At 48.9% G+C, this 18,348-nt stretch overlaps 1 protein-coding gene across 3 annotated transcripts in view; it reads right to left on the bottom strand.

Annotated features, from left to right (window-relative positions):
- Positions 1-18,348, bottom strand: part of LOC135203214 (nucleolar protein 11-like) — a 151,333-nt gene that overhangs the window by 132,186 nt on the left and 799 nt on the right. The gene's annotated exons all lie outside the window — the stretch shown is intronic.

Below are 18,348 nucleotides of genomic sequence, written 5' to 3'. Positions count from 1 at the left end.
TAACAATAACATTTTGTTCATGCCACTTACCTGACAGATATATATATAGCTGAATCACACCTTCGGATGGTGGGGAAAGACAGAATAGGATTTTTTGGGAAACTAAAATTAAGTAGATGATATACATCTTGGTTCCTTACCTGTTTGCAAAGTAGACTATGTGATTACTGTCACGTAAGGCTGCTTTTGCTTAATTACAGAGTTGCCAGCCAGGTGGAGACCTGTAGTGCTGGTGCGCTCTGGATGATCTGTCAACGGTGCGAGACCTCAGCGTGACAAGATCATCGAGGCCATACAAATGAGGGCAACGAAGCAACTGACCACCACCTGACCAACTATACACAAACCCCTTAAAACTAGCTAACGGATGGGAGATCTTCACATAAGACTCACCACAACCTAAAAACACAACAACCTAACTTAACCTAACTAAGGAATAGGGAAAGAGCTACTTCCGGACCCCAATACTGTGTCCGCAGAAACGTATGGCCCCAGTGCATTGCAATCGTCATAGATCGTTCTCACATCCCTTAGGTAATGTGAGGCGAAGACGGAGTTGCTCCTCCAAAAGGTACAATCGAGGATGTCCTTGATTGACATGTTCTTTTGGAAGGCAGAGAGGTAGCGACGGCTCGTACTTCGTGCGCTTTTACTCGGAAGAGGCTCAAATCAGTCTTCTGAAAAGATGAATGAGCCTCCCGAATGGTGTCCCTTAAAAAGAAAGCCACTGCATTCTTTGATAAAGGTAACTCTGGCCTCTTCACAGAGCACCAGAGATTACCTGAGGGACCTCTAACCTCTTTAGTTCTATGCACGTAGAACTTGAGAGCCCTTACCGGGCAAAGGACCTCTCTCTGGTTCTTGGCCCACCAGACTTGACATACCTTTGATCTCAAAAAGTCTTCGGCCAAGGTTCGAAGGATTTCATTCTTTGCCAAGAAAGATGGGTTCAACGAGCAGACAGCATTGTCCCCTTTGAAGCCCATTAACTTGCTAAACGCTTGAATTTCACTAACTCTCTTAGCCGTCGCAAGAGAAGTTAGGAAAAGAGCCTTCCTTGTTAGATTCCGAAGAAGACGCTGTCTGAAGTGGTTCGAAAGTGTCCGACATCAGGAATTTCAGGGACTACGTCAAGGTTCCATGATGGAGGTCTTGTTTGAGGAACTTCAAGGTCTCGAAAGACTTCAAAAGGTCATGAAGATCCTTGTTGTCAGACAGGTCTAGGCCTCTGTGCCTAAAAACCGCTGACAACATACTTTTGTATCCCTTGATGGTAGGGACCGCTATTTCTGCACATTTCTGAGAAATAGCAGAAAATCAGCTATCTGGTTCACAGAGGTCGAGGAAGAGGAAACTCCCTCCTTTTTACACCATGCCCTGAAGGAAGCCCACTTCGACTGGTAGACAGCTCTTGTGGAAGCACGTCTCGCATGTGCGATTGCTCTCGCAGCTGCCTTCGAAAAACTCTCGCTCTGGCCAACTTTTCGATAGTCTGAACGCAGTCAGACTCAGAGCGGAGAGTTTTTGTGAAACCTTTCGAAGTGGGGCTGTTTGAGTAGATCTTTCCTCCAGGGCAATGTCCTTGGAAAGTCTACCAGGAAAGACATGACCTCTGTGAACATTCCCTTTGCTGGCCACATCGGAGCGATCAGGGTTAGCCTTGTCCCTTCCGAGGCCGCAAACTTCCTCATGACTTCCCCCAGAATCTTGAATGGTGGGAAGGCATAAAGGTCCAGGCCCGTCCACAATTCCAAAGCAACGCGTCCACTGCGATTGCCTCTGGATCCAGGACCGGGGGAGCAGTAAAGAGGAAGTCTCTTGTTCCTTGACGTTGCGAATAAGTCGACCAGTGGACGTCCCCACAGCGTCCACAGGTCTCGACAAACGTCCTCGTGCAAGGTCCATTCCGTCGGAAGGACTTGGTCCCGAACGACTGAGGAGGTCTGCCCTGACGTTTTGCACACCTGCAATGAATCTCGTCAGGATCGTTACCTCTTTCCTTTTTGCCCACAGCAGAATCTCTCTCGCTAGGGAGTACAACGCTCTGGAGTGTGTACCTCCTGGTTTTTTAAATAAGCGAGTGCTGTGGTATTGTCCGAGTTTATCTGAACAACCTTGTTCTCCAAACTCTTCTCGAAGAACTGCAGGGACAGAAACACTGCTGCCAGTTCTTTTACATTTATATGCCAGGCTACCTGTTCCCCTCTCCAGGAGCCTGACACTTCCTTCCCCCTAGTGTTGCTCCCCATCCTGTGATGGGAAGCGTCTGAGAACAACACTAGGTCGGGGCTCAAAAGACTTAGGGACACACCCTCTTGCAGCTTCTGAGGGTCCAGCCACCATCTTAGGTGGTTCTTGATCGGAATCGATATCCTCATACTGCATCGAGATCGTCTTTTTGCCTTCCACTCTTCTGCCAAGAAGAATTGGAGAGGCCTGATGTGCAGTCTTCCAAGGAAAACAAACCTTTCCAGCGAGGAAATGGTCCCCAGCACTCATCCATTCCATCGCGAGCAAGTCTCTTTCCTTAGAAAGGCTGATATCTTTTCTAAGCCTAGCCGCTGACGTTCCTGGGACGGAAACGCTCGAAAAAGCCACTGAATCCATCTGAATCCCCAGATACCCGATGGACTGTGTTGGGGTCAGATGCGACTTTTCGAGGTTGACAAGAAGTCCCAGGACTCGCTAAGGCTAAAAGGTGAACTGCAAGTCCTTCAGACACTTCTCTCTCGACGACGCTCTGATCAGCCAGTCGTCTAGATATAGGGAAACTCTTATTCCCGAAGAGTGTAGCCACCTCGCTACGTTCTTCATCACTACTGTGAACACCATCGGAGCCGTGGTCAGTCCGAAGCACATCGCTCTGAACTGCCAAACTTTGTTTGTTCAAGACAAAATCTTAGATATTTTCTTGACAGAGGGTGGATCGGGATGTGGAAGTACGCGTCCTGCAAGTCCAAAGATACCATCCAGTCGCCCGGTCTCAACGCTCCCAGAACAGAATGAGGCGTCTCCATCGTGAATTTGATCTTTTCCACGAAAAGATTGAGCCTGCTTACATCTAGAACTGGACGCCAACCTGACGACTGCTTTGGTACTAGGAAGATTCTGTTGTAGAAACCTGGAGACCCCAGGTCCGCGACTTGTTCCACCGCTCTTTTGGTCGATCATCTGTTGAAGGAGATCGAACAAGACTTTCTTCTTTTCTCCTTGGTAGGATGGAGAAAGGGTCTCTGGGGGTCGTAGAAAGAGGAGGAAGATCTAAAAAGGGGATCTTGTACCCCACCCCTGCTCCACGATCTTGAGGGACCAAGAAGTCCGTGTCTCTCTCTCTCCACGCTCCCGCAAAATACTTCAGTCTGGCTCCGACTGGTGTCTGAAGGACATGCTTTTCACTTGGAAGGTTTTGGTTTAAAAGAAGCTCTTCCTCGTGAAAACCCTCTCCCTCGAGGAGCTGCTCTCGAGGGGGGAGCCCCACGAAAGGGCTTTACTTTCTTCGGCGGACGAACTGCAGCCGAAGAAGTTGAAGGTCCGGCCGACCGTCTTGTAGACTGGGCCAAAAGATCCTGAGTAGCTTTCTCTTGTAAGCTGTTCGTCAGGTCCTTTACCAAAGTCTGGGGGAAGAGATGGTTCGAAAGAGGCGAAAAACAACAAGTCCGCTTTCTGAGCTGGCGTCACTGAACGAGCTGTGAAGTTGCACAGCAAAGCTCTCTTTTTTAACAAAGCTGTCCCGAAGTGAGATACTAGCTCTTCCGAACCATCCCTGACGGCTTTGTCCATACATGCTAACACGCTGGACAGCTCCCCCAGACTAAGAGATTCTGGGCTTCTCGCTTGTAAATCCAGAACTCCCAAACACCAATCAAGGAAGTTGAAGACTTCCAGCGTCCTAAGCAGACCTTTAAGATGATGGTCTGTCTCCGACGCGGTCCAAGTTACTTTGGCAGAGGGTAAAAGTGACCTCCTCTGTAAGTCTACAAGGCTGGAGAAATCTCCTTGAGCCGACGAAGGGATACGAACTCCCACTTCGTCCTTGGTCTTATACCAAATGCCTCCTTTACCACTAAGTTTAGTAGGAGGCAAGGCGAAAGTTGTCTTGCCTTGGTCTCTCCTTCTTATCATCCAGTCTGGAGCTTCTTGAAAGCACGTTTTCGTCGATAGAGAAGTCTTCATCTCTACGAACTCCGGGATTTTCCCCGTTTTCGATGAAGAAAACTGTGAAGGAGGAGACTTGGGAGCTGCGGGCTGAAATTTGTCCTCAAAAGAAGAACGCAAAAGTCTGACTAGGACTTTGTAATCCGAGGTAGAAGGGGCTGTAGCAGGCTCATCTTCACCCGATTCAGCCGAACTACCCAGTTCTCCTTCTTCTCTCAACGGAAGAGGAGAACGTCTGTCAGGCGAAGGCGTCCTATTGGCGGGTCTTAGCAAGATCAAAGGACCCCTATCCTTGCAAGGTGCAGCCTTATCACGGCTGTCTTCTTTCTGACGCTTACTGCTCGTTGATGGCAGAGCGTCCTGAGGCGGACGAGCGTCTTCCGCGCCTTCCGCGGCAGTCTCACCTGCCCGAGAAGCGTCTTTACTTCTCTTCGCTGGCATACGTGCCTGAGCGCGTAACAAAGTGTCTGGGGGTAAGAATTCTTGTTCAGGAATCCCCGAAGCGTCTTGAAAGGAGCTGAACGTCCTGGCGAGCTTCTGCCAGCGTCCTGTCTAGCGTCCATGGAGAGCGTCCTGCCGAGCGTCCTGTGTAGCGTCCTGGCGAGCGTCCTGACGAACGTCCTGCCTAGCGTCCTGCCAAGCGTCCTGACGAACGTCCTGCCGAGCGTCCTGACGAAAGTCCTGACGAGCGTCCTGACAAGCATCTTGCCGAACGTCCTGCCGAGCGTCCTTGTACAAAGCGTCTTCAAAAGCGCCCTGTCGTAACGTCCTTCTATAAGACGAACGAGATCGAATCGAATCGCTGAAGGAGCATCGCGCTCGGCGAACGAGACGCAGGAGGCGAAGGCAACGGAGACTGCTTAGTCCTCTTGACAGGCAGTCTAAGGTCCTTCCTCCGCTTAGGCTCGACTGCTGCTGGGCGAGTCCTCTGAGCCATAAGCGAGGATAGCTGGTCCTGAAGGGACAAAAGAATGTTCTTCGTTGGAGAAGAATGAGTCGAGGAAGCAGGACTGGTCCTGTGAGAAGACGAGGGGCGAGGGGACGCCTCCTTCCTTCTCAAAGGAACAGCTACCGTTTCTCAGGTGTACGCGCCTGTGCGCGCAACCTAGCGTCCTCATCGGAGGCGATCCTACCTCTCTTCTGAGGCGGAAAGACATCATAAGCGTCTTCCGACGAAAGCGGCGAAAGACGGACGTGAAGCGTCCTCCGCAAGAAACGTCCTCTTTAACGGACGAGAGTCTCTCCGAGCGCTCCACCCCTTGCGCGGGGAGGACGCTTCGGAGGACGAAAAGCACTCCTTCAAGACGCGTGCTCGTGCACGGTCCTTGGCAGCCTGGGTCTTTGCTACATGGCCTGCCGAAGGGACGCCAGATCGGTGGGAAGCCCCCGTAACCCTCTTGCGGCTTTCGACATAACTCCTCCCTGGGTCTTGGGAGTCTGATAGAGGTCTAGGCCTAGAGGCATTATGGGGCCGATCTGACGCCCCCTCCACAACACTGGGGGGTGGGGGCACGATCACACACTTGCACCGAGCCAGTTTCCAGGCTTTCACTTTGGTCTCCAAGAGTGCGAAGGGACTCCAAAATCATAGAGAGAGCATCCGACTCCTCCCGACACAGAATCAGAGCCCGAAGGCAACACAGGTTTAGGGGTTGTAAACACTACAGGTGTTAGTGCAGGAGAAACGTTAGTCTTACCTTTGGAAGAACTTCTTGAGGAAGACCTCCTGATCCTATCGCGCTCCAATTTAAGGCGATAGGACTCATATGCTCTCCATTCATCATCAGTCAATCTCTCACATTCCTTGCACCGATGATCAATCAAACAATGAAGCCCCCTACAACTCATACATACTGTGTGGGGGTCTACCGATGCTTTCGGTAGCCTCACCTTACAATCAGCACTCTGAAACTCACACCACTTGATCCAGACATATCTTATAGAGAAAAGTCAATCCAAAATCAAAAAACGGTCCACTATCGCGCATGCCAATTCAACAATCCAATTCAATACCAACAAAATCAATCAGATACTTAGAAACGAGTCAAATTCCAAAAAATCCTGAGCAGAGGTCTGTAAACAGATGTTTACCGACCGGCGACAGAAAAAAATATGAATAGAAAATGGGAATGGTTCCTGATATCCGCCTCCCAGCGGCGGGAATGGGTACTACCACCTGGCCGCCACTGCGTGTGCCGCGAGTTTTGAATTTCTGTCGGACGTCAGAAAAATACAGCTATATATATATCTGTCAGGTAAGTGGCATGACAAAAACACAATATAAACAAAGCATACGACGATGAAACGGGCAGAGAGCGATGACGAACACGTCCTTCACACCCGCGGCCGAAAGCAAAAGTGATTCTTCACCTCTCGGGCGCGCGGGCGCGCGCACGATCGGACAAGCAGTTAACTACCGTTCTCCCCTTGTTCGAAGCTTACGACCGTCCCAGCTGCCGCTAGTTACCTTCCTATTGTTAAAGGACCGAGGTTTGTATTACGTATCGGAACAACATAGTTTCATACATTCAACTTACCTGTCAGATATATACATAGCTATAGACTCCGTCGTTCCCGACAGAATTTCAAATTATTTCGCGGCACTCGCTACAGGTAGGTCAGGTGATCTACCGCCCTGCTCTGGGTGGCAGGGCTAGGAACTATTCCCGTTTTCTAATCATAATCTCTCTGTCGCGGCTGTATCAACATTGTTGTTACTTCCTCCTGACTAGAATTCGTTTTTCGCAAAAGCTTTTGATCATCTATCGCTGATATTTGGTGACGTACTTGGATCGTTGTTTGGCATCGCTATCGTGGACTGTTTTTGGACTTGGTTTTTGGATTTTGTGAATATGTCTGATTCTAGTGTTAGTTTCAGAGTGTGTGTGAATGAGGGCTGTAAGGTGAGGATTCCGAAAGCTTCGGTAGATCCTCACACTAGTTGTAGAAGGTGTAGAATGGTTGAATGTTCAATTGAGAATACGTGTAATGAGTGTGAGAATCTGAGTGCACAAGAGTGGAAGAATCTAGCTTCTTACTTGAAGAAGTTAGAGAGAGATAGAGAGAGGAAGAAAACCCATAGAAGGTCTGCCTCTCATGATCTACTTTCTAGCTCTGTAGCTTCTTCCTATTATGATAATGAACATTCTGTTTCAGCCCGTTCACAAATGGCTAATCCCTCTAGTTCGGCTTCGGAAATAGCAGAACTTAGAGCTTCCCTTCAGAAAATGCAGGAAAAAGTCGCAGCATTGGAAGGTAAGCAAAGTGAATGTGACAGTGATATTAGTGTCCCCAGTGTAGTGGAGGGGGCGTCTGGTCGTCTCTGCGACGCTCCCAGGCCTAGACCTCTTCCAAGCTGGCCCTGGCCCGAGGAGAAGGAAAGTCGAAAGCCGTACGGGGGTTGTGGAGAATCCCCAACGATCAGGCGTCCCTTCGGCAGAATCGATCGTATCGACTGCTAAAGACCGCTATAAGAGGGTCCTACGAGAGTGCTTTTCGTCGTCGAGTTCGCCTTCTCCGAAGAAGTGGGTGGAAGGAGTCGAATCTCCCTTTCCGTCCTTTGAAGAGGAGTATGCAAGAGCCTGCCAGGCGCCAGGCGCCTGCGGAAACATGAGATCAATTCGAGTCCCGAGCGCTTCTCAGAAGGAGGAGCGCCTTCGGTAGTAAAGAGGGCGAGAATACGGTCAGACTCTGAGAATGGAGGAGATCCTAGAGCGCCTTCCAGATCTCCCTCTCCTAAATCGGAAGATTCCTCAACCAAGAAAATCTTGAAGAATATGCAAGAGCAATTAGCCTTGCTAGTAGGAACTCGTTATAAGAGCCTACTCGTAAGAAGGATGATAGGCTTCCTATTAAAAGATCGAAAGAACTATCTCCTGCCAGGCGCGACGCATCCTTCAGGGGAGTTGTCGCTCAGGCGGCCATCTCTGGGGGGGGCGGTGCGCTAGACAGGCGAGAGGTAGGAAGGAAGCTACTCCTGTCAAGAGTAGGGCGCCAACCAGAAGCCAGACTCCGAGTAGGCGTAACGAGCCAGGACAACATTCAAGATCTTCAATCAAGCGCCAAGAGCTGGATGAAGAGGAAGATCCTGTTAGGAGTAGAGCACTTATAAGACGGAAAGAAAGCTCCTACTAAACATCAGACGGATACTCTCCCAAGCACCAGGAGTATTCTGAACTAGTTACTCCTCCCAGGCGCCAGGAGTATACGAAGCTTATACTCCTCCCAGGCGCCAGGAATATGCGGAACTTAAGACTCCTACCACGCGCCAGGAGTATTATGAACAGAATGCGCCTACTAAAAGCCAGGAGCATTCGAGGCGCTTTGCGCCTGCCAGGCGCCAGGCGCCTGCTGAAAGCCAGGAGTATTCGAGGCCGCTCTGCGCCTGCCCAGGCGCCAGGCGCCTGATGAAAATGCGCCTGCCAGGCGCCAGGCGCCTGATGAAAATGCGCCTGCCAGGCGCCAGGCGCCTGATGAAAAATGCGCCTGCCAGGCGCCAGGCGCCTGATGAAAATGCGCCTGCCAGGCGCCATGCGCCCCTGCTGAAAGTGAACCTGACACTCGTAAGAGAGTAAGAGAGGAGTCAGTAGAAAGGAGAGAACCTTCTCCTTCCGAGTCTCTTAACCCAGAAGATGCTCGGAGGACTTCGAAATGAAAGGATCTTCTAATTATAAAGTCCTTTCGTCCCTGCTGTTGGAGGAATATGGAGACTCTTTGACACCAGCTGCTCCCCCTTCGCCACGTTCGCAGTTTTCGAGCACGAAAACACTCAAGTCCTCCTCTTTCCTCAAAATGAAGCTGCCATTTCTATGAGGAGAGCGCTACAATCTCTTGACTCCTGGTTCAAGAAGAAGAAGGAGTTAGGAAGGACGGTCTTTTGTATGCCTCCCGCCAAAACTACAGGGAGGAGAGGAATTTGGTACGAAACGGGCGGGAGAGGATATGGGATTGTCTCTGCCCGTTTCACAGCCGAATCAGATTTCTCGAGTTTGGTGGATTCGTCGAGAAGGCACGCCTTGAATGCAGCGAAGGTTACATGGGGGCTTTCGGAAACGGACCACCTCATCAAGGGTCTTTTTCATACTTTAGAAGTTTTTAACTTCTTAGATTGGTCCCTTGGGTTCTGGCCAAGAAATCTCAAGAAAAATGAACAACTCGACCCAGAAACCCTGAATTGCATACTAGCATGCATGATAAGGCTGTTCAGGATGGATCAGCTGAGGTATGCTCGCTATATGCAGGAGTTTTAAAGAAAAGAGCGGTGCACAGTGCTTTCCTCACAAAGGCCGTCTCTCATTCGCAGAGAGCGCTTATTGTTTGCGCCTCTCTCTGAACACCTTTTTCCCTCGCAGTTGGTGAAGGACATAGCGCATTCTCTGACGGAAAAGGCCACCCAGGATCTCCTTAGACAATCATCAAGGAAGAGTAGGCCTGTGGCTAGTGAGGAGAAGAAAGTGGCTCACCAGCTCAGAAACAGCCCTTTCGAGGAGGTCTTCCAACTAGACCGATCGCCAGAAGGAAGTCAACCGATAAGAGGGTAGGTCTTCCTTCCGTGCCTTTAAGAAAGGGAAGTGAGAGTTCCGTCCTCCAGACACCCGTAGGAGCCAGGCTACAGTATTTTGTGAAAGCCTGGGAAGACTTAGGAGCCAACACTTGGACGATGTCGATCATCAAGAAGGGGTATCGCATCCCATTCAAGGACATTCCTCCCTTGACAACATCTCCGAGGGAATTGTCCGCCAGATACAGGGACCAGATGATGACGGACACTCTTCGGCAAATGGTGGAACAGATGTGGGAAAAAGGGCAATAGAACTTGTTACTGGATTGCAACTCCCCGGGGTTTTACAACCGCTTGTTTCTTGTAACAAAAGCCTCGGGGGGATGGAGACCGGTACTGGACGTAAGTGCGCTGAACAAATTTGTCGAACAACAGAAGTTCAGCATGGAAACGTCTGCCTCAGTCCTTGCAGCACTACGGCAAGGGGATTGGATGGTGTCCATAGACCTTCAGGACGCATACTTCCACATCCCGATCCACCATTCGTCGAGGAAGTACCTTCGATTTATGTTCGAAGGAAGAAATTATCAGTTCAGGGCCCTGTGTTTCGGCCTATCCACGGCTCCTCAAGTCTTCACAGACGTGATGAAAATGTAGCGAGACACCTACACTTGAAAGGGATAAAGTCTCAATGTACCTGGACGACTGGCTCATCAGAGCCATGGTCTCCAAAGCAGTGTTTGGAGGACCTGTTAATAACACTGGAGTTGACAAAGTCTTTGGGACTGATCGTGAACCTCGAGAAGTCTCAGATGATCCCCAGCCAGAACGTGGTTTATCTGGGATTCAGATGGATTCTCGGGGTTTTCGAGCTTTTCCATCGCAAGAGAGACTAAGAAAGGCTGTGCCAAAGTATCGAACTTTCTAGGGAAAGAGCGCACTTCGGCGAGGGAATGGCTGAGCCTTCTGGGAAACCCTTTCTCGCTCGAGCAGTTCTTTCGCCTAGGGAGATTACATCTCGACCGCTTCAGTTCTTCCTAAGAAGAAGTTGGAGTTGGAAGACAGGTCAGCTATCGGATACGTTTCCAATATCGGAAGAAATAAAACAACATTTGAAGTGGTGGTTGCTTCCATAAAGGAAAACAAAGGAGTGTCCCTGCAAGTACGGAACCCAAGCCTGACATTGTTTTCAGACGCCTCGGAGGCGGGCTGGGGTGCAACATTGGGACCCAGAGAAGTGTCAGGCACCTGGTCGGCAGAACAGGTGTCATGGCACATAAATTGCAAGAGCTCTTAGCAATTCACCTGGCGCTAGAGCTTCGAACACTTAGTCAGAGGCAAAGTCGTGCAGATAAATTCGGACAATACGACAGCTCTGGCATTATGTCAAAGAAGCAAGGAGGGACGCCACTCTTTTGCTCTGTACGAGCTGGCACGGGATCTACTGATTTGGGCGAACCAAAGGAAGGTAATCTTCTAACAAGGTTCGTTCAAGCGGAGAGGAATGTGAGAGCGGACAGACTGAGCAGGAGATTCCAGGTCCTTCCTACAGAATGGACACTCCACTCAGAAGTCTGTCAGAGCCTGTGGCGCCTTTGGGGGAAGCCTCAAATAGATCTTTTCGCCACATTCCTCTCCAAGAGGATAGAGACATTTTGTGCCCTGGTGGTAGGATACCCGGGCTTATTGCAACAGACGCCTTTCTCCTGGACTGGTCAGGAATAGACGTTTACGCTTTTCCCCCGTTCAAGATACTGGGGGAAGTAGTCAGAAAATTCGTGGCATCCGAAGGAACCAAGATGACTCTGATCGCTCCGTATTGGCCAGCTCAAATCTGGTTCACAGAGGTGATGGAATGGACAGTGGACTTCCCCAGATCTCTTCCAAACAGAATAGATCTGCTCAAACAACAAACTTCGAGACGGTACCATCAAAATCTACCCGCTCTTGCTCTGACTGCCTTTCGACTATCGAAAGACTCGTCAGAGCGAGGGGGTTTTCTCGCCAGGCAGCAAATGCAATTGCTAGAGCCCGCAGACCATCTACGAGGCGAGTGTACCAATCGAAGTGGGAAGTTTTCAGAAACTGGTGTAGGTCGAAGAAGCTGTCCTCTTCCAGTACCTCTGTGACCGAAATTGCAGATTTCCTTCTATTTCTTAGGCAAGAGTCGCATCTCTCGGTACCAACTATTAAGGGGTACAGGAGTATGCTCTCAGCAGTCTTTAGAAACAGAGGATTAGATCTAACGAATGACAAGGATTTACACGACCTCATTCGTTCATTCGAAACATCTAAATCACGCGAACCTAAGGTTCCAAGCTGGAACTTAGATGTAGTTCTAAAATTTCTGTCATCAGATGAATTCGAACCTCTTCACACTGCTTCGTTCCGCAATATCACTAGAAAGTGTTTGTTTCTGATGTCTCTTGCAACGGCCAAAAAGAATCAGTGAGTTGCACGCCTTGAATCAAGAGTTGGCTTCAAAGGAGACTCCGCAATGTGTTCATTTCAGTCCCTTTTCTGGCCAAAAATGAAAACCCTTCTTTTGAATCCCTGGCCCAGGAGTTTGGCGAAGTTAAAGGACTGTCTAGCTTGGTGGGCAGAGAGGCAGAAAGATCCCTGTGCCCAGTTAGAGCTCTAAAATTTTATCTGGACAGGAAGAAGCAGTTGGGAGGTTCGCGGAGAAAAGTCTTTGGTGCGCTCAGTGAAACCCCGACCCCAAAAGACCAATGTCCAAGAACGCATTAGCCTTCTTTGTGAGAAGTGTTATCACAGAAGCTCATAAGAAGTGTACAGTGATTCGTTTTTAATCTCCTAAGAGTGGGAGCCCACGAAGTTAGAGCAATCGCAACCTCTGTGGCGTTCCAAAGAAAGAAATAATGTCACTAAAGAACATCTTGGACACAACTTATTGGAGATGCAACTCTGTGTTTGCTATCCCATTATTTAAAAGACGTTACGAGTTACGTATGATTAAATGCTTTTCGTTAGGTCCGTTTGTGTCAGCACAGACGGTTCTGGGTAAAGGAGAAAGCACCAATCCTTAAAATTTATGTACGTAACCCTCTTGTCGGATGTGTTCTCGGGGTTTTCGATTGATGGGAGTGTCAGTTGTCGCTCAGGCGGCCTTCACTTTCTCTTTATTTGAAAATCGAGTGACATCTGACTATTAGAGGGTTACAAAAATTTGTTTATTTTTGTATGTATGATTTCGAGTTGTGGTTTGTTTGCAAAGAGTTTGGGGATACTCGAGGCAATCTTAGAACTAACACGGGTTAGGATCGGAGTGATCGATTGGTTGGTGTGCTCCTTAAATTATTGTGGCGTGTTGTCATATAAGCGGATGTGCTCCCATTGACAAACGCCATTTTAGGATTCTTGTCGAGTAAGTGGAAGAGACCCCATCGACAGATCCACAAGAATTCTTGGCCACAGATCACTATCTCGCTAAGGTTCTTGAGATGAAGCAGACTCCTAGGCAGTAGCCACGAAGTCTTCCATCTAAGAAGGTAGGAACTAAGGTTTATTTATACCTACAACATATGTTGTTTACCTGTCTAGTCAGTTAGTTAGCTGTCTCTTGCCTCCACCAAAGGGTGTCAATCAGCTATGTATATATCTGACAGGTAAGTTGAATGTATGAAAATGACATTGTTATGATACAATAAAGTTTCATACTACTTACCTGCAGATATATACAATTGAAGACCCACCCAGCCTCCCCGCAGGAGACAGGTGAAGAGAGATTCTTATGATTAGAAAACGGGAATAGTCCTAGCCCTGCCACCCAGAGCAGGGCGGTAGAGTCACCCTGACCTACCTGTAGCGAGTGCCGCGAAATTTGAAATTCTGTCGGGAACGGACGGAGAGTCTATAGCTATGTATATATTCTGCCAGGTAAGTATGTATGAAACTTTATTGTATATAACAATGTCATTTTTCCCCGCTTCTTTCTTTAGTAGCATCCATGAACCGAAACTCTTGAGCGCTTTCTTCATAGAAAGAGTCGGTTTCATTCTCACACATGAAGATCCTTTCGTTGCTTTCGCTGTGGAGAACAACGAGTGTGGAGGGGGAGGAGCAGTCGGGCTCAAAGACTCTCCGAACTCCTGAAGGAGAAGCTCTGTGAGCTTCTTGTACGAAGAAACTGCTGCCGATGTATTAGTTTCTTCCTCAGAGGCTTCCAGGTCTTCTTGAAGAGGAGAACGAGGATGAGGAGAACGAGGATGAGGATCCTTATGAGAATCCTTAGATGATTTCCTAGCTGGGGTACAGTGCGATGAAGGAGACAAACGTCTTGAAGAATGGAGAGAGATCCAAAGTAGAGCGGCGTACAGGAGAACGACGAGTCGTAATAGAAGGACGCTTATCCGAAATTCTTGTCTCATCTCGCATTCCTTCCTAAACGAAGACAAACTCCTATCAGCAAAAGAGGAAGGACTCCCTTCCCTAGAAAGACCACGTCTATCCCTAGGGAGTTTACGAGAGGGAGAGCGCCTACTAAAATCCTCCGGTCGCCTCGATCGTGAGGAGAGCGGCTACTAGGCGCCGAACGCTCGGATTCTGTCACAGGGCGCGTTAGGGAACATCCTGGCGTCTACCAAAAGCGTGCGAAACGTTGCTAGAAATAGGGCGCCTATCAGGAGCAGGGCGCTTGAGAGTCTCTTGATGCCTACGAAGCGGAGAGCGGCTGCTATGCTCCGAGCGCTTTAAACGGAACAGGGCGTTCGACGAGATCTTGGTCCTTACCAAGGGGAGAACGTCTGTAAGGCTCCGAGCGCCTAACAGAAGCAGGGCGCTTGAGGCGTTCTTGACTTCTAGCAAGAGGAGACCGATCAGGAATAGGGAGCCTCGAGAACGAAGAGCGCCTACTAGGAGAACGAAGCAAACGAGGATCAAGGCGTCTTTCTCCAGGAGAACAGCTACTAAAAGAAGGACGCTTACCAGGCGCAGGGCTCCTACTAGACCTTCTTGATGTCTTACAGGGGAGGAGGAGCGAACTCCATGCGATGAGCGCCTACAGTCACGTTATCCGAACGCCCGACGACAGTAGTCGGAAAGAGAAGCGCGCCCCTACTTTCAGAAGGGCATTCCCTAGGTTTCTCTGAGAAGGCGAGGAGAAGAAAGACGAGACGGAGACGACGAAATAAGTCTTCTATGACCTGAGCGACTCTCTCTTCTTGCACGAACTCTAGAAGAAGGAGGAAAGAGAAGGGGACGGAGCGTCTACCTGAGGCAGGAATCGATCTGGGGAAACATCTTCATAGTCCAATGAGCGCCTATCCGACGAAAGGCGTCTCGACACCTCCGCGCGGGAGTGGTGTTCCTCTCGTGAAATCCTACGATGTGTAGAAGTATCCTCAAAAGAAGGAGATCGCCGATTACAATGAGAGCGCTCTTCCGACGAAAAGACCTCGATCTCTTGATAGGGAGAGACAAATCCTTCCTTCTACGCGATCTCGATGCCAAGGAGTCCGCCAAGGCTGTGATCTGGAGCTTGTAGGCCCGCTAGCACTCGAGAAGGAGAGTCCCCAGGATCTTCTTCCGAAGCAAGCTCAGCGCGAGGAGCGGGAGAAGGAGGGCGATCACAGGATCTCCTAGGCTTCTTTGCTTGTAAGGAAGCTTACATCAGAAAAGTCTTCTGGGCTGGACGCTAACGTACTGAAGGGAGCCTCCGCAGCCCTCTTCAACGGGCGTGACGCCTCCTTAGAGCCAACCACGCTTCAGCGAAGGAGAAGAGGACGACGAAAAACACTGACGAAGAAATATCCTTCTTCTTACGATCCAAGGCAGCCTGGGAGCGAACTTCATTATCTGCCGAGGGGACGCCTGACCGGTGGGGCTCTCCCTAGCCTCTGCAGCTTTCGACTTTCCTCCTCCACTGGAACTGGGAGTCTGGAAGAGGTCTAGGCCTGGAGGCACTAAGGAGCCGGTCAGACGCACCCTCCACATCACTGGGTACACTGCACTTATCATCACTGACACTCTTACCTTGATCAGTACGAAGATTCTTGTCTTCCTTAGAACACAAGGAAGCTTTTGAGGCCGCCGCCTCCGAAGACGAATCTACGGCTTCGGTGTCGCGGGGAGCAGGAGCTGAGACCTGGGAGGAAGGTTCTAAAACTACATTAATGTTAGTTTCATTCTCACTCATTCTCGACCTGCTCGAACTCATTGAAGAAGCTTTACGTACCCTATCCCTTTCAAGTTTCCTAATATAAGAAGAAAGAGCCTTATATTCATCTTCGTTCAAAACCTCACACTCTTGACACGGGTTACTAAACGAACATTCACTCCCCTACACTAACACAGATCGTGTGAGGGTCAACCGCAGCTTTTGGTAACCTCACCTTATCATCCCATCAGTCAAAACATATACTCTAAACAAAACCGGAGTTTTGGAAACAGAATTCAAAATCAGACATTCTACAGGAAAATCCAGCGCAAAGTCAATAACGGTCCACAATCAGCGTATGCCAAGCCAAAATAGAGCAAATACGTCACCAAAAGGTCCAAATCAATCTCCAGGCAAGCGAGAAATGATATTGTCATGATACAATAAAGTTTTATACATACTTACCTGGGTCCCAAGAATGTTGCTGAAGTTCACGGAAAGATGGTGTCAATCTTCTAAAGTTTTTTAATTATAAGTAAAAATTTCGAAAGCATTTTGGTGTTGTGGGCCTGCATTGGCCACCCTTTACATTACCCTCTGTTTAAAGCTTTAAATAGGGCCCTAATTTCTAACTTTAAAGAAAATGCTTACTTCGAAAGGAGAGTAGAGGTCTTTAGCTCTGTCTCTCACCAACAACAACTCGTGACTGATGACCATCTCCGGTGTCATGACGCGTTATAAGTACTTTTTCAGAGGGTTTCCAGCCATGATCGTCGGTGAGTTGGCCAGTCCATGTGGTGTTTAACCCTACTACGAAAGGTGAATAGAGGTCTTGAGCTCCTTCTCTTACCGGAGCCACTATAGACCCGGGGACAATCAATTTTCGCGGGAAAAAATATCTGAGAATAACGTTTTTTGCCCTTTTTTGTAATTGACCCAGTAAAAATAAAGCCTGAAAAAACGTCAAACAGTAAAGGGGGGTGGGGGACCCATTGGGGGAAACCGGGGTTTTTGGATGGGGGGGAAAGGCGGCGAACACGACTTTCACGGCGCGCGTAACTCCTCAATTCCCGGCGTTATGAGACCCAGAACTTTGACACTTAATGCAAAAGTTTGACCCCTTACTCTGCATTCAAGGTTGACGTAGGCTAGGCTAGCCTAAGACCACTTACATTGCAAAACTTTAGAACGACTAGCCTACATGTAAAACTTGCTACCACTAACCGACATAGGCTCCGACCCCTTACTCTGCATTCAAGGTTGACGTAGGCTAGGCTAGCCTAGGACCCCTTACATTGCCGAACTTTTGAAAGGCTAGCCTACATGTAAAACGTCCAGCCTAGGCTACCACTAACCGACATTAAATTAGAAGCTTAGACCCCACAGTAAGGCCGCAGCGGAACGGCGCTTCACGCCTTATCCGCATTTTTAAAGATTCTTGGCAGGCGAGACATGTTCTGGCAAGAGGTAATATTGCGCTGCGCACGCTAACCACAGAGGTTACAGTGAATTAGCCACAGTACATACATAAAAACTCAGCTAGCCTAGGCTATAAATCCCGCCATAACTGTAGCATTAAACACATTCCTCGTTCGCCACGGCCTTACTGTTTGAACACGTGCGTCGGTACTGGCTTCGAACTAACCGAAACACTAGTTTACATACAAAATGCGGCATCATGTATGTTCCTACGTGCCCACAGTGAATTAGCCACAGTACATACAAAAAAACATGACTAGCCTAGGCTATAAATCCCCCCATAACTGTAACATTAAACAGGTTCCTCGTTCGCCACGGCCTTACTGTTCAAACACGTGCTTCGGTACTGGCTTCGAACTAACCGAAACACTAGTTTACATACAAAATTCGGCACCATGAATGTTCCTACGTGCCCACCGTCGGGCCTATAGATCTGTTCGAACACGTGCTTCGGTACTGGGTTCAAACTAATTGAAACGTAACCACCGCCGGACCGATAGATCTGTTCGAACACGTGCTTTGGTACTGGCTTTGAAATAACCGAAACACTAGTTTTAAAGCTAACAAAAATTAATATACAACTTACCATATTCACATTTTAAAGTCGCTGCTGTGCCGAACTGATACCTTCTTACCGCACTTGCTGTTTATACACCTCCACATGTAAATCGGTTGGCCCGTGGCCTCGCTGGTCCCATGTTTCATGAACCGTCGGCTCGCTGTGTTGCCCATTGTACACAACCCCGAATAGTCCCCAAGTAACCCTTCTCTGTACAACCACTTCATAAATTCGTCGGTGTTTCGTAGGAACTCGATCACAATACTAATATACAAATGCGTATACTATTTATCGAACTCGCCCGCTGTAACACTCTTGGGAAATGATACTGAGTACGTTCTGTCCATGTCGGCGGTGGCGAACGGAAAGGGCAAATTTTGTGACTGAAGGTATGATTGTTTGATTCATATTCATGGGACACGTTTTTATTGGTTGGAAGGAAGTTAATCCATGTCCCTTGGGGATGACCTGGGTCAACCTGATACAGGATTGGTTTGGTTTACAATTTCTCGCGTTGGGGGCGGGCCGACGTACAGCGCC

Source organism: Macrobrachium nipponense, chromosome 33 (genome assembly GCF_015104395.2).
Source record: "Macrobrachium nipponense isolate FS-2020 chromosome 33, ASM1510439v2, whole genome shotgun sequence".
Classification (NCBI taxonomy): Eukaryota; Metazoa; Arthropoda; class Malacostraca; order Decapoda; family Palaemonidae; genus Macrobrachium; species Macrobrachium nipponense.
This window is presented reverse-complemented; position numbering and strand designations above follow the sequence as displayed.